A 17,003-nucleotide genomic window follows, 5' to 3' on the forward strand; every position below is an offset into this window, starting at 1 on the left:
TTTATTTTATTATGTTGATATTTGAAGTATTTTTTTCTCAATTTTCAATACTCAGGGGACATGAAGGACCAAAACAGATTGCCACAAAGAAAACAAATTTCTGATCAAAAGTTTTCCTCAGAGGCTCAAAGACACCTGTGCTTTGTCAGAGCTTTGTGACATATCACAAAAGTTCCATTCATCTGGGAGAATGAAGGTTTACCAGCAGAGGAAGGTGGGTAAGAATGACACATCTGTTGCAGAAATCACCCTGGAGATCTATAGTCTGATTTACCAGTCACATGTGATTTTGTCTGTGTCCTGAAAGCCACCAAGAATGAGCCTAAAATCACCTGCTGTGCAGCTTGCTGTAGCACTGTAGCACCCTCCTGATTAAAGGTTTGTCCCTGAACCTCCACAATGGCAATTTGTGGGCATTTTCCCCTGCTACATTTTCTGCTTCTACTTGATCTACCTTTGTAATTCCATCTGCAGGAATTTGCACATCTTTTCTTTACTCTCCATGAGTTTTCTCTCTTCCCAGTCAAATTTCTGGACCACAGTGGAGTGGACCACAGTGAAGTGTCAAGAGATAAGATTCCCTTTCTGTGTATTTTGTGCTAAATACAAGGCACTTCCATGGTTGATCCCAGTAAATTCTTCATTTGCACCTAATTATCTTATCCCAAGGGTATTTCCTACAGACTGGGGTGGAAGAAAATCTATTTGTGTTCTCAAATATAGATTTATTAGGGCACACAGCTGGTTTGCATAAACACAGATATTTGGGCTCTCAGAGTACCTTGGCTGTGGCACCAAACAGGTGGGGATTTGTCTCCTTTCACCAGGCTGCAAGTGGAAAAGTGGAAAGTTGCTCCAGCCATCTGTATGTTCAGAAGTATGGAGAAAATGTGAAGGGAAGTTTTTCTGCTGAGATGCTTGCCTGCCTCCTTAGAAACACAGTGGACCAGATCTTCCGTTCCTGATTTGGCTTTCACTTCATTGAAGAGATGGAGTTATTCCAGCAGACAGCAAGGCCTGAACAACAGCACTTTAATGGTTTTTGCCTTATTTAACTATTAACATTTGTTACGGGATCGTTCATTAGATGAGGCATAAAGTACAAGTATTTTTATTAGGTTTTCATCTCTCCTCGCCCATTAGGGAAAGGTTCCACTTTCAAATTAATGTTAGAAGGGCTTTAAAGTCTTAGCTATCCCTAATCTTTATGGTTTCATTCCAGTTCCTAATACATCGTTTGGTTTATCCTGTGAGCTGGGAGCTATATATTTGAGGGACTTAGTCCAAAGATACAGTATAAGCAGATAGTTTGGTTAAGCTGATTTTTCCAGTTTAAATGAGCCTAAAGCCCATCATGCCCAGGATTATATTTATACTTGTGGTTAAATTTGACAGAATTTGAGCATTCTTTGTGTATTGCAGTGTACAGCTGGGAAAGTAGAAGGCAGCAAGGTTAGTAGTTTATATGTAAAGTAGAGCTTGAAGGAGCACGTAGACAATTTACATTTTCATTCTTTTGTACATCACTCAGGGAGAAAGTAAATATTTTGGCAGCTTAGATCATGTGATAGCGAAACAAGAGACTTCATTAATTCAGGTATTTCAGATTCAGCAACAGCAGAAAGGAGGGATTATGAGTGCCCAATTTGAGCCAGCTGGAAAAAACTAAATCTAGACCAAGGTCAGGTATATCACAAATGAAGGAATGGTATAAAATGCATTTAATTTCCTGAGAGCTGTGATAATTTTTAAGATAAGAGCCCTGTGAAGAGAGTCTAATACACCACTCAGCCCTATCAAGCTTTACAGGTTTTCTAGGTGTGTCACAGCTGATTTTAAAGGACGATTCCTAAAAAAAACCCCAACCTGCAGAATGTTCTATTTTTGTTCTTTTAAGAGTTCTTGTCTTTCTGACTACTGCCACTCACAGAATTGAATGACATTTTGTGCAATCTTGTTTAGTGGAAACACTGGAGCTCTCTGTCAGTAAGGAGGGACTAGAGCAGCCTTCCACTGCTGCAGCCAGCCCCCAGCTCTGTGCAAAGCTGTGAAAAATCCCCTCCCTGGCATTGCAGACTCCAGCACTGCAGTGGGCTTGGCTGTCTTTAGCACTTGCCCATGGTGGCAAAGGCTGCTCCTCACCAGCAAAGCAAAGCCTGGAGGAGTCCTGCATCACTGAGGCTGGCAAGCATTTCCTCAAGCTTAATTTATTTTGCAGAAGCCAAAAAGGAGGGAGCAGCACTAGCCAGGGGAGAGACTGTGGGAACATCACTTCCTGACACTGCTGTCTCCTCAGCAGTTATTCTAAAACCAGCTTTTGTTCCAGAGGGTGAAAACTTGCCATCTTCCTCTACTTTTTCCCTTCTCTCATCAGTCTATGCCTTCAGTAATTTTATTTGCATATTTGCATGCACATGGGAATATGTGAGCACACATGTATGCACACACGTTTTTATATAGGCCTGTGTGTACATTTTGATTCAAACTGAAATCATGTTGCTGCTCATCTCTCATAGACTAAAGGCCCTGTTCTAAAGGGTAAATTTTCATATATATTCACTTCTGCTTGAAAATCATGTCCAACATTTTGGGAAGGAATTTACACAGCCCCCTAACCCAAACCTATTTTCAATTCCTGACGTGGCGAAGGTTAGATGTGTCTGTGAAAGAGTCTCTGTGTGTTCTGCCCACTTCCGTGTTCACTCAGGTAACAAAAATCCTCTGACCTCATCCAGAGTGCAGCAGCTGGCTCTGCAGCTCAAGCAACAGCAGCCAAGAGCAGGAGCATTGAAAGCAACCAGCAATGGAAGGGGAGGATGGCAAAATACCTGCAGGCCACTGAACATTCCCCAGCACTCAGCAATGGCCAGCTGTGAGTGCTAATTAGAGACATTGCATCACTGACCTGCAGTTAAAAGGGAAGGGAAATTATCTTTGCTGCCTTCAGTTCTGCTTCCAAAGGAGTGGCTGCCTCTCCTGGCCTTGCCCAGCGTGTTGCAGGTGTGATGCTGTACCCAGAGCACAGCTCCAGCAGCAGCTGAGAGGGTGCAGCAGGGCAGGGCAGCAAGGAGGGCTCAGCAGTGAGCTGGAAATTCAGATGGACTCTGATTAAAAAATCTGCATCACTGTGAAATTCAGTTGTGCAGAATCTCTCTCCATATCAAAGTTAAATTTATGTTTAAACAGGAAAGAAAGCAAAGGTGCTTTCAGAGCACCAAGTGTAGTGTCAATCCATGGTAGCCTGCACAGCCAAAACCCATGAGCCTGTTTCCCCCCAGAGACCCAGGTGGTGCACGCAGCAGTTTGAGGTCACAACTTCCTCTGATGTTTGCATGTTATTCCCAAGGGTTGGTGAGCATTCATTTACCTTGAAAACCTGTAAATGATGGCTCTGGTGTGTTCATACAGCTGTAGGGTTCTAATGCTTGTACAGCTGCCATGTGTCAATAAATTTTCCATAAAAATAATAATAAAAATACAAGATTATTATTTTCTGTAACCCTCAGCCCAAGCAGGCCTTGTTCTAGGTTAAACCCCACCTCTCCTCTGAATACCTCTGTGTTACCTGCTTGTGGCTGGTGTGCTGCTCTCCTGGTAATCAGTCCCTCGTTGCAATCATCTGCCACACTTCTCTGAAGCCAACACTTTGCTTCATTCATTTGGGATTTTATTGCCCAGTGTGAAAAGATGTGATTAGATAAAGGAAACATGAGCTGATTGTTGTAGCCCTGTACCAGCAGCTTGTTTTGGCTTGACACCAGGGTTTAAATGGAACACACAACTGCAAACCTGAGGAAGCAAGGCACAGGTCTGAATACTCTCAGCACAGGGGCCTCTGAGGGGTTTCTGCAGAAAGGGCAACGTGCTCCCAGGAGCTGTGAACAGCTGGGCAGGCAGCTGGAGTGGAACATCCATCAGCAGAGCCAGCATTGCTGTACAACTCCATGTGCAGAAGAAGCTTCTTTGGTGATGGAGAACCTCAGCCTGGAAACCTGGACTGAGTGGAGGCTGAAATGACTTTCTCAGGATAAGGCTGGAAACTTCCACTGCCAGGGAGGAATTACCAAGACACCTTAGTCATCTCTTAGGAGAAGTTACACAAGTATTGAGCCCTCAGTGGTTTTGTAATAAACCCAACAAGCTCATCTTCCTTTGGTGGAACCCCAGTCACAAGGGTGAAGAATTTGCTGTTTGCTACAGCTGAGCACAGAACAACCTGCACTTCTTAGTAATGCCAGAGTAATGCTGATTTTATGCAGAAAGGATCAGAAAGGAATGTTGTGTGCTCCCTGTTTGGAAAGCAGGTTTTCATACGTGCCACATGGTCAATGAACCCTGGGATTGCCCAGGACTTTGTAGGTGAGTTTTACCCTGCCCTGGGAGAAGAGAAGGGGCTGCACCACCCACCCAGGCTGCCACAGGGTTCTGACAACATGGCAAACAAACTCCACAGAGACATTATGCAAACTACTTCAAGATGGGTTAGAAATATGAGCTGCAAATACCAAACCAGGGGCTAATCATGTGAAGCATGCAAAGGGAAGAGATCCTCACAAAGCAGCAGCACTGAGAAAGCTCTACTGAGCACCATGTTTAAACCCCAGTGAGCCCAGCAGTTTCAAATTGATAATCTGAGTAATAGAAGTTCTTGTAGCCAAAACATGGAGCAAAAGCAGGAGGGCAGTGGCCAGGCTGCTGTAACCAGAGGCTGGGAGCACTGCTGCACTCTGGGGGCCCTGGCACCACAAGTTTGTAGTTACCTGCTGGTCACAGTGGGATGCTTTGCCAGATCTTTGCCCATCTCAAAGAATAGATGGGATTTATCCATGCCAAAGCATTCACCTGCCTCTCTGTGAGGCCTAATTTAAAACAAGAGAGGAAGAGATGCTCATGCAGTGTGGCTCATCTGGCCTATCTAAATGTTTTATTTCAAGAAAAAGTTTTGCTAAGGGAAATTCTAGGAAAGGACCATCTTCTTCTCTCTTTCTACTGGTGTTACACAAATCTTTTGTTTATTACCCTGGGCCTTCAGGTTCTCAAATGGGCAGTGCCTGTGTTAATGAGCACTGCTGGGCTCCAGGTGAGCAGGTCAGGGTTGAAGAGCCCTGGGTGGAGCTGGACATGGCCTTAAACAGAAATGGGAGCACAGAAGAGTCTTTTGGGGTGAAATCCCTGTTCAGCAGGTCACCAGGACACCAGCACTGGCAGCATGTTGGGCTTGGGTAGTGTCTTCTCTGTGACTCCAGCCCAAAGGCTTGGCATCGATTTTTAAAGTTTTTGAAAGTCCTGAAAGGCTCTTTGCACCTTGCTGCTAATGAGATTTCAATGTAAAATAAAAGGAACATTGTCTAACCCAGATTAAGCTTGCTCCTGAGTTATTTTTAGCTTGCCTAAACTCTTTCAACCCCTTTGGTAAAACTCATCAAAATTCATCTCTACTAAAAGGATGTAACTTCAAAGAAGGCATATGCATTAAATGTCAACATACTTTACTCATTATAAATTACAGTATCATTAAATCTAACATGAGTTAAATGGGAAAGATTTAATTTCACTATCTTTAAAATGAAGGCATTTTATCTTGGGAAAAGAATTTTCTTTTAAAAATGTTTTTAAAGTAAAAGGGGCACAGAAGGTTTATTTTACATGCTATCACATTTGTATGTAAAAACAAAAGCAAAAACTCCATTGTTCTGAGGAAGATGTGGCAATAGTAGCTGACTTCTGCTCATTTTACAACCATCTTTTTGGATACACTTCTAATTTAAACTGTGGAAACCAAAAACGTTCCTTTAAAACTGGTTGTCATGGTTATAAAATCCCGAAAGAAATTATGTGCGTCTGCATCTGCTGAGGGAAACATTTATGGCATGATTTAGCAGAGGGGGGGCAAGCAACCACCCACCACAACCCATTTTCAGACTTGCTTATTACATTACTCAAATTAATTTATCGCCCTCCCCAAAAATCCAGGGAAAGGATTCTCACACGTTTTTCACTGCATGCAGTTCATTAGCAAATATCATATGGTGAGGGGTTTGTTCTGTCAAGTTCTAAGAGGTTGGGGGGGTTTTGTTTGTTTGTTTTCTTTAGTTGTCTTTGTCTCAAGCAAGCTTATCTAGAAATATAGAGTGTGCTAGACTGCCAGCATACAGTTGCTGTCACAATTGATGTCTTGGATCTCTTCCATTCTTTTTCCTTTCCCTGATCCAGCTAGAAAGTCATCTGGCCAGGATAAAAAGCCAGGCTGAGTGCTGCAGGTCAGACTGGCCTGAACAAATGTCTTCATTTCAGCATGGAGCTCAAAAGGAGAAAGCAAAGGACAAGTGGAAAAGAAAGCTAAAGAAGAAGGAAAAAAAAAAAAAAGGGAGAGAGAGAAAAGGAAAGAATAAAGAGAAATAAAAGAGAAATGGAAAGGGATATGAAAAGAGGCATCACCTTACTGAAGGAAAACAAAGTCTTCTGTGAAGCCACTGCACCTTCATATGTTCCCAGGAGAAAGTTTACCAACCTGTTGAAACTGTAGGTTTATTAGAAATTAGTCTATGTTCAGTGAGGCCTCCTCTCTCACAGGGATGCAGGAGTCTACTCATGGCTTAGAAACCATGGTTTGGCACATTTCATTTTTCATTAAGGAAAGCTGACTGCATAGACAATTAAAAATTACACTGTGAAAGGCTGAGGTTGCATTTCTTAATCTTTAGGGTGAGTGATCTGTTGACTGCTGGAAATCTGTGCTTTTCCTGGCCCTGTCAATGTAAACAGCAGATAAGGATGATGAGGGCATTTTAGATAAACAATTCATTTTGTATTATCAGATTGTGAGCCTCAAATGAGATTCAGAGTGTCCTTATAGCCATTGATGCAGGGCTTTTCCCATTTAAACACTTCTACTGGAGAAGGAAGTCCCAAGCATGAAGCACAACCCTTGTGAGAAAATTTGGAATATAACAACAGGCTGAGCTACTTCTGAAAGGCTGTGGATATTCTCAGACTCCTTGACTTTCTGCCACCCATGAAATCAGGGATGTCATTCTTCACTGTTCTGTTTTCTGTGGAAAAATATTTCAAGTGAATATTTTCTACATTCCTGATGGAAGCCTTAATTTATGGCAGCTGAATGGAAGAATATAAGAAACTGGATCAGAGACAGAATTGTGCTTCTCCAATCCTCTTGCCTCCTTCCATTACATCTCAACAAACAAAACCTTGCCATTGTTTTTGAATCCAGAATGTGACTTCTGAGTGTTCATGTGCTGCATGACCACAGATTTGGCTTTCCTTTTGTTGCCTGGTAAGTGAAAGATGTGCTTTCCCTTGTCTGCACTACCTAGCTCCTCACTCTGATGCTTCCTAATGGCTGGAATAAGCCTGAGAACAGGCAGGCAGCAGAGCTGCATCCATCCAGCTCCCTTCAGCTGCTCCCACTGGTACCCCCTGCCTCACCTGCCAAGCTCTGAGTAGTGGAGCTGAGGTCTTTGAATGTTACAACACAGACATATATATGAAAAACAGATAAATATGCCCAAATTCTCTTCCCATATTGAATAATGTCTGTTCTGCAGTCCTAGATCTCACACAGAAATGTGCTTTTCTTTGAGTAGTGTCTAAATCACTGATTTATAATCCTATAAGTAGATTGCAGACTGATTAATCCCTCATTTCTCTCTGTCCATCTATTTCTCATCTCAGTTCTTTTATTTCCCATTATTTATTTACCTAGCAGGAAATAAATTGGTTCAATCTGTTTCCTTATCCTATCTTATTTCTCTGCTAATTATTAATAGACAGACTCAGCACCCTGTGGGAGGGTCACCCTCTGCCTTTTGGGTACCTTTGGAGCAGCAGTCTCACCTGCTCTCAGCTGGGATGGAGCACATCCTTCTGCTCTCTCCAGGGGCTGATGACAGCCTGCTTCACTGCAATCAGATTAATTTGAAAGTGTGTTACTTCCCTGGAGAAAATATCACACGATTACCTAGGGGAGGGATGGAAGAGTTCATTAAATTGGTCAGTCCATCTCCCTGCCAATCAGTGGCAGCTCGTGGCAGGGCACACTCCAGCTCTGCCCCAGCGATGCTTCCCAGGTGCCTGGTGATGTGCTGCCAGCCTCTGTTCTTGGCAAGGTTCACAGCCAGCACCTGCCCAGGTGCTGGCTGGGATTCCACCATTCCTGGCTGGAACAAAACCTGTAGGGTCTGGTCAAAGCCACACAATGGGATAGAAAAAGCTCCACCAATTTCCACATTCTTTGGTTTCTGCACTGAAGGAGCACCAAAGCAACGGTGGTTTCAAGAACAGGTCAGCAATGTTATTTGTGTTTATGTCCCAGGTCAGGAGCACTCAGAGCCACTCTTCCTGTGCTCTGCCCTGCTGCCTGATCACCCTTCCTCCTCATATGCTCCCCTCTGTGAGCACCACAGACAGCTCTGGCTAAAGATGTTGAGTAGCAATAATCCCTGCAGCAGCACTTGTGAAGGAATCCTCCCCGGGCCAGCTTTGCTGCTCTTTGGGGATGTCACCTCAGTGCCCCTGTCCCATGCTGCCCACACGCTTCAAACATCCCACCCTCAGGCTTGCAGGACCAGCGTGCTCATGCTTGAAAGTAATGATTTATAAACTTTCTTTAATGCAACCAAGAGAGCAAAAGGCTTTACTCAGACAGACCTGGCTAGATAGAAATTATTGATCAGGAGAGGGTCTCAAAGTGGCTAGAAAAATAGCTGACACCAGTGGCATACCTGTCTTTATCCATTTCTGAGTTGTGCATTACAAATGTTCAGGTGGCTTTCAATGCCTGGCTCAATTTGTGCCTTGAAATGAGCAGCTGTTTTATTTCTATGCAGACAGAGAATTTTCGGTGCTGAAGAACTTGCTTGGTCCATCTTCATTACTCCATTTAATCAGATGTGTAAGATGATCATTTTAGCCTCATTCTCTGCCAAATAACAGAATCACAGAATGGTTTGGGCTGGAAGGGACCTGAAAGCTCATTCAGTTCCACCTCCTGCCATGAGCAGGAACACCTCTCACCATGCCAGGCTGCTCCAAGCCTCTCCAGCCCAGCCAGTTTAACACCACTGAGGACAATTAGGAAAAACTTCTGTAAGAAAGATGCCTGTAAAGGGTGCACAGATGTGAGGAGGGAGCTGGACTGAACTAAACCTCTGTCTCTGCCCTGTGCTGCTGCCCTGTGTTGGTTTGTACATGTTGTTTATATCTGGATCCTAAATCAGCAGTAGCATCAGCCATGGAGAGTAAATCTTCATCCTGGTGTGTTGGATGATGCTCTCCTAAAGGGATTGAGATGTGTAAATATTAACTTGTTTCCCTGGCTTCCACAGGGCTTGTTTAGGCAGAGGTTATATGCACAGGCAAAGCAGTCTGCAAAGCAAAATGGGTGCCCCAGGGCCTCAGGAGTTTTGGTGACTGATCCTGCATTTTGGAGAGCATCCTTACCACGGCAGGTTGCAGTGCAAACCCTGTCTGGGTTGTGGAAGGAATCTGGGATCTGGTCAGGGCTCATCCCATGGATAATGACAGAAGTTGCCAGCTTGCTCAGGCACAGCTCCAAGATCACACAAACCAGTGCTGTCAGCCAAATCAGGTCCTGCAAATAAATCCATTCTTGCTTCATGCCCCATCCTGACAGTTCCCTTTCCAGCAAGGCTCCCAGGGCTGGGACGTACAGCCTTGACACTCTCCCAGATGCCCACTTGGAAGAAGCTGCTGTGCTGATGCTGCCAGCTCCCAGTCTGGCAAAAGCCAACCCCAATTACAAAAGACAAGCAGCAGGAGCAGTCCCTGACACTGCTTTCTTCAGCAATGGAAATTATGGTCTGTTCTACCAGGGTTTGCAGGCTTTGGCCTGTTCTCCCTCCTGTGCTGAGCCCAGGGTCTCCTCACCCCAGCTGGGGATGCTGACAGTAGGCTCAGAGAGTCAAAAAATTTAAAAGCTAACAATTAACATTTTACACCATAAATGGAAGAAGTTTTCTGCACCTGTCCCTACAGATGGCAAAACCTATCTGTGGACAACTAGATTTGGATGCTTTATCCTCAAACTGAATTAAGGCCACTCTGTCTCTCACAGCTGTGATTACACCACACCCAGACCCCATTCCTGGCTGGAACAAAACCTGTAGGGTCTGGTCAAAGCCACACAATGGGATAGAAAAAGCTCCACCAATTTCCACATGCTTTGGTTTCTGCACTGAAGGAGCAGCAAAGCAATGGTGGTTTCAAGAACAGGTCAGAAATGTTATGTGTGTTTATGTCAAAAAAGCTCTTGTACCTTGGCACAGTCAGTTCTTTTGGGAATGCATTTGTAACCAAGCTAATGATGCAAGAAGCAAAGGGAGCCATGTCTTAGAAATTATTTAAATTTCTAAGATAAATACTCTGCCTCTATCCCACTGTCCTTCAAGGTCTTTATTTTCTATTTGAAATGTAATATTTTTGAAGCAAGGTTACCCATTTGCAGCAAATAAAATGGAACATGTTATGAAAAAAGGTCATAAGAAAATACTTATTATCTATTAGATAAAGTACTCCCTCCACAACCTGATTTCTTGGGAGAGGGAATTAGAAGTTTTATGGATGAGGTATCTGTGACCAGCTCAATTGATTTATTTCTTATTGTCTTCAGGCTAATGAGGAGGAGGGCCAAGAACTGCTCCTATTGTCCTGTAGAGAAGTTCCATTGTAACAATAGATTTATGTATCTCCCTCATCCCCAAACCACCTAAAAATAAGATTATGTTTTGCTCATTAATCTCAACAAATTGTGTTCTGCTTTGGTCAGGAAAACAAGAGCTATGGCTTTTATGGTGCTCAAGAAAAGTAAGGACACAAACACTCAAGGTCAATAAAATGCACTTTTTATTCTGTATCAATGAAAATATAGCCACATGTAAATAAAGACGTGTGGAAAAAAAAAAATCAACATTGATCCTCCCTGAAGAAGTACAGTTCATTGTGCTAAAACCCATTTTCCTTTGGGTTAGAAACAGTTGTCTGCCAATGCTTTAAAGTGACCCACGATTTCCCTTGTTGTTGAATTTTAGCAAACAGGAAAGTGCAACAAGAAGCTGCCTACAGATAAAGAAATTCCCCCATCCACACACAGCAACGTCCAGAAGTGACAGCAGAGTCACAGTCAAACCAGAGTGCTCCCACGCCTTCCTCCTGGGAGCATCCACTCTGCACAAACTGATGTGGGATTTTCAGCAGAAAGATGGTCCTTCCTTGGTGCAATTCCTGGTTGCTTTGCAGGTTTCAGATATGGTAGCAGAGATGCATTCCTTTCATAGCTGTTCGCTTTCAAACACTTTAAATATATATATTTTTTTTTCCTCTAGGTTTTTATAAGCTTCCTGCTGTCAAAACACAGTTCTCAATTGCTTTTGTATAAATAATCCTGAAAGGCAGAGGCATTTAAAATCCTCCCAAATCCTCAGTATATTAACAACAGCAAAAAGGATAGCTGGGCTGTTCAAAAATATTGTCGGGAACATGAATGTCATTTGCATTGGCTAGTGTACAAAGAGCAGCAAGTAGTAACAAAAGAAACATCACCCGAGCAATAACCCTTTCCCCCAATTTCTTCCTTGCAAAAAAAAGAGTTTTCTCAAAATACTTTTCCTCCCCACAGTCCAGTGTCTGTGAATCACATACATTCAAAAGCAGCAGTTACTCTGTAGATCAGGTTTTCCAACATGAGCTTTTCAAACCAGTTGTTTTGCCCAATTTCTCCACGAGGGTTGCACAAACACAATTATACCAGCTGGTGCTTTTTCAGCTAATGGGACACCATGAAGCTTGAACACAGAAAGTAAGGATATCGAGGTGTAAAAAAAAAAAAAAAAAAAAAAAAGGAGGATTTAAAGCTCACTATGCTTTCAAAGTCCTGCTAATGTTTGTGGAAAGATTCCCACAAGCCAGGGATTAGTCCCTCTTAGGTGTGGAGAGAGACACCACAGCACAAACGTGCCACAAATGTGAGGTGGGGAGTGCTGAGCTGGCAATACAAGGGGAGAAAAAAAAATGCACATTACAATTTCAGCAGGAAAAAAAAAAAAAAAGGAAATAGAAGGCAGGTTGTGCCAAGGTGGGGTGCTCAGCACAGCCCCGTGGATACCTTGTGAGGGCAGGCTGATTTTTAGGTTCAACATCTCTGTGCAGGTTTGTACAGCAGCTTCTGCTCAGTTTAGCTTTCAGTTGTTATTTTGGGGGGGGAGGGGGGGGGGGAGGCCTAAGGAAAAAAACCTAGAAAAACAGTACAATGTTTTGACTGTAATGAGGTCCCCTACAATGACCATTCATTAAAAAATTATCTCCCCCTGCCATTAATTGTGATTATTCTGTGAGCATGCTCCTACCAGGATCCTTCTGCAGACACCACTGCAAAGCTGAGGGTGCACAGATCATGCCCATCCCTTGTCCCTCTTTCCTGCCAGTATAAATTCCCTACATTTTTCTTCATTTAGGAGCCTGGCATGACTAGCTGCCTAAATGTGTGGGAACTCATAAGCATATCAAAGGGATGGGGGAGGCAGGGGAGGAAGCCTAAAACCCAGGTGTCCTTCCCAGAGCCAGGACTTCAGCCTTCAAAGCCTGGTCTGGGGTGGGGGCTACACCTCAGGGAGCCCCACACGAGCTGCCCCTTCCCTGCTCTGCTCTGCCCCAGCACCCAAAAGCTGAGCACATCTGCCCACAGCTGGATCAGCGATCTCAGAGGGAGAGCTGCATGGCAGGATTCAGCCTCACAGCACCTGGTGCTCAGCCTCCTGTCTTTGTCATCATCTCTCTCTGTGGTAGCAATAATAGCTTTATTTTTAACTGTGCTTCTCCCCAGAGAGGGTTTGCACAGCTTATGTACATATCTGGCTTGTGCAAGGATATTCTAGACAGTCATGAATTTTGAGCAGTTACTTTGGATGGAAATTACTGGCAGTGCAGACACCAAGAATGTGTATTTTGGATTCAAATATGTGTTAATTAAAAAGTGCCCTTTCCTTGATCAGGTCAGCTGATTTTTATGGCAATCCACCTTGCTGTCCCAAATCTTCAAACACATCCTCGACATTTCTGCATTCAGCATGCAGCATTTAGTAGGGCATGAAATCTTGGACCCATTTGCATTAGACAAGGGCCTGAAATTAAAATTCTAGTACCCACAGTTCTCAGTTTTGAGAAAGCTCAGCCCACACTGGGACTCAGTGTCCTGATCCCTCTGCAATAACTGGGTTAGAGTTAGAGAAATTAATGGAAAGACTTCAACTGACCTTAGAAGGAATATTTACACAAGATGTTCAAAGCTTGAAAATATTTATCTCCAAAACAGAGAACACAATTTAGAAGATCTGCTGAGACCACTTTACTGACCCACTCAGTCACTGGCTAGTATTTAAGCAGGACATTAAAAAATCAGCTCTTGCTCCAATTCTTATTAGCATATTCTTTCTTCTGAACACAAATAGCAAAAGAGATCATTACCTCATTAAATGTGCTGATGCAACATCACTTAATCAATCTCCCCATTTCTACAATTTGCTAGCCTAATGATCTAGGCAAGAAAACAAGGGAGGAAGTAAGGAGAGAGAAAGAGAAAAGATATAAACAAACAATTAAGGAAGGAAAACACTACTTTTCATTGTGGAAAATATCATGCTTTTTGTGATGTAGTTTTCAAAACACAAAAATTAACTCAAGATACGCAGCTACACCTGCACATAAAAGCCTAGCCAAGTCTCTCCACAGAAGAACAGACAATAAGTATGTAAGGTTTATGAAGCATATCATGTCCTAATTCACGTGAGAATGGTTGGCAGTACTAATGGGATTTTGTTACACAAACTGTGCTGATAAGGCATTGGAGCTTTAAACAGTTAGCAAGAGTATTTTTATGGCTGTCATGTTTTCCACACAAGATATGCTGAACCTTTACTTCTGCTTGCAGCCCCACAAGCTGCCCACGTCCCTTACAGGGCTGCAGATCTCTTAAATAATCAACAATAAACAAGCAAGGGGAGGAACAAACCTGCCCTAGGAGAAATGCTGCAGCACCAGCTTTAGGAGCATCTCTGTATCCCTGTGAAACCAGGCTGACATTGAGGTCAGCTGACAAATGTGCCCATGGAAGTGAAATTTTGCCAACTATTGCACTTGAGAAAACATGGTTTGTGTGCAAGTTTTCTGGGAAAGCTCATTAGCCAGTTATAGCCTCCACAGAAAGGAGCCACAGCTCCCCTTGTCTGAGTGCAGGGATTTTACTGGGACAGCTGAAAGGAACATTTACAGATCTGCTTCACACTTCAACACTAATGAGATTTTCCACTGGTATCAATAAATTCTCCTGCTCACAAGTTTAGCATTCCTTTGGCATGCATTGCCAGATAAATCCTTTATTGTCTTTCTGGTAGCTTGCCCAATTCCCACCAGGCAGATTTTTAAAACCCAAATCCTGCCTTACTGCTGGCTACTACCTCTCTCACCTGATAAATTCAATTTACCACTTGATAGAATTAGGCAGTTGGTGGTCCTCAGCCCTTCCTTCAAACAGAAAAGAGATGTGTCTGGGAATCTACAGACCATCAACAGGTAGTAGGAAGAGCTGGGAGGTGCCATTGCATCCTTGCACCCATAATCCTTTTCTAAAATCCCATTGTGGAAGGATCCTGCAGAATAAACCCCTTGTGTGATTGATTTCAGGAGAGGGATGGTCACACTCAAAGGATGTTCACACTCACCTGCTGATGACCTCAAAGGGAAGAGTTCTGAACATGCACTGAGTGCAATGGGGCTGTTGGTATCCAAAAGCTGGCTATAAAAAAACAGTTGAGGTGATATTTCAGCTCTGAAATTTTAAGGTACAATCTGACTGAGCTTGTTTGTAATACCAGTGCTCCTAATTATACTTTAAAAAAAAAAAAAAGAAAAAGCTGTTGCCAAATAGCATTTGATGATTCAAGTGAAGAAGGCAGTAATTAATCCTGCAGGGACAACAGAGGACTAATTAGAAGCAGAGCAGAAATTTTGTTTTCCTTTAGAAAAAAAATGCCTTTTTCCATGAGAGCTCAGATAAGACACCCAATTTACAAACTGAACTGTGGCCTCCAACTAATGGTCCTGGCAGCAGCCTTGGATGCAAGTGAATTCCCAATGATTAGTCAGAAAGTGGGTGTTTTTTTTTTGTTTTGGTTTTTTTTTTTTTTTTTTGTTTTGTTTTGTTTTGTTTTTTTCTAGGAAATAAAAGTGGGGACAGAGAAAAGAGGTGGAACATGTCAGGAAATTCTACTGAAAACTAGTCCAGAACAGAAAAGTGCCCACATGTCTTGGCATAGGACACGTGGAGAAGCTGAGCAGAGCTCTAGATTTGCCTGAGGAAATACAGAGAAATTTTACTATCACTACATGGCACTGGTTCAAATTTCTGTTGGGGCTGAAGCTCACCCAAAGTGTAACTGGAGTAGGAATGGTCATACACATGGCAAAAGCTGGTGTCTGACTCCAGTTCCCCTTCTCAAAGTGGCTCATTAAAACCCACAAACACCCCAGTCCCTGCCATTCTATGGAACGCTGTGCTGCTCAGGAGTGTACAAAAAGGCCACAAATGAAATGAAATGAAATGAAATGAAATGAAATAAAATAAAATAAAACAAAATAAAATAAAATAAAACAAAGGTTTGCTTAATAAAGTAATGCCCTGAGAATGGCAGAAGCCTTGCCCTGTTATTCCTGTTTAATTTGGAGACTTGTTGCTAAACCACAGTTTGGAAAGGACTTTGTGAGTAACCCTGTGAGCCATCATAGAGATTGAGGAGCTTACAGAGTCTGGGAAAAATTTTAATTATAGATCCAGGTGTAAACCTTTGAATGTGCCTAGACAAGCAGGGAATAAGCCTGGGAATGGGGCTTGGGCAGACTCTAGGAATGTGCACAACCCCATTGATGTGCCCAGATCCTCTGGACAAGCCCAGGCCTTTTCATCAGTGGTGTCCACACACTGAGAGGAGCAGAATGAATCCAGAGGGATGAAAATCACCTCCAGATCCAGCCACTAATGAGAAAGCTGCACATTTCCTACAGCCAGGGCAGCACTGGAAACCAGCTCCAATGCTGTTGGTATTTTGATGGCATTTTCAGACAGGGTAATCACCTTGCACTGGACTGGGCAAGAGGCTGGAGGAGGGTGTGGGTGTTGTTGATGTGTCCATATCAAGCCACTGCTTCCAGAAACTGCACAGTCACCATGACATTATTCTCAGTGTTTGGCACCAAGTGTGGATTTCAGCCGATGCCTGACAAAATGCTTAATTTATTTATATGCCATAGTTTTAGAATCTGCCAGATTTCTCTGCTGTCTGATGACTATTGGCTCTCACAGCTATTATCTTGAAAATTGGCAACATGCTCCTCCGCGTGGCATTTAAACTGAAAACCAGAAAAAAAGAGGACATAACTAAAAGCCTTCAAATTTTACCTCCTGTTTGTGCTATTAAAATCTACAGAATCACCAAATGATCAAAACAGAGCTTTGGACTTTCTGGAAATCACTTGGTCCAACTCCCTCTGTTCATAGCAGGGCCAGCTGCAAATATAGAGTCCATACACTGATGCTACATAGTTTAGATACTCTATGCCACTTTCCAACAGGTTTTTGGGATACTGGAAGAGCTTTGGCTCACCCGAAGCCCACATTTTCCCCTAACAGCATAAATGTGAGTATCCTTTAATGGACTTTCCCTGTCCCACAGCTGTCACCCCAGAAAAGTCTGCCAACCTCGTCCTGTCCTGGAGCAGGGAGGGCTGAGCCCAACTTAGTACAAAATCCTTTTTATAGGGCTTTTAATCAAGGCTAATTGATGTATTCATGGCAGACAGCCAGACACAGAGTTGGTGCACACCAGTAGTCTCAGACTGTGGGCCAAACAAGCTTGCATCTCTGAGAAGAAAATAACAAAGCAAATAACTTATCTGCTTTACAGAAAACAGATAAAAAG

This window comes from Lonchura striata, chromosome 6 (genome assembly GCF_046129695.1).
Source record: "Lonchura striata isolate bLonStr1 chromosome 6, bLonStr1.mat, whole genome shotgun sequence".
NCBI lineage: Eukaryota > Metazoa > Chordata > Aves > Passeriformes > Estrildidae > Lonchura > Lonchura striata.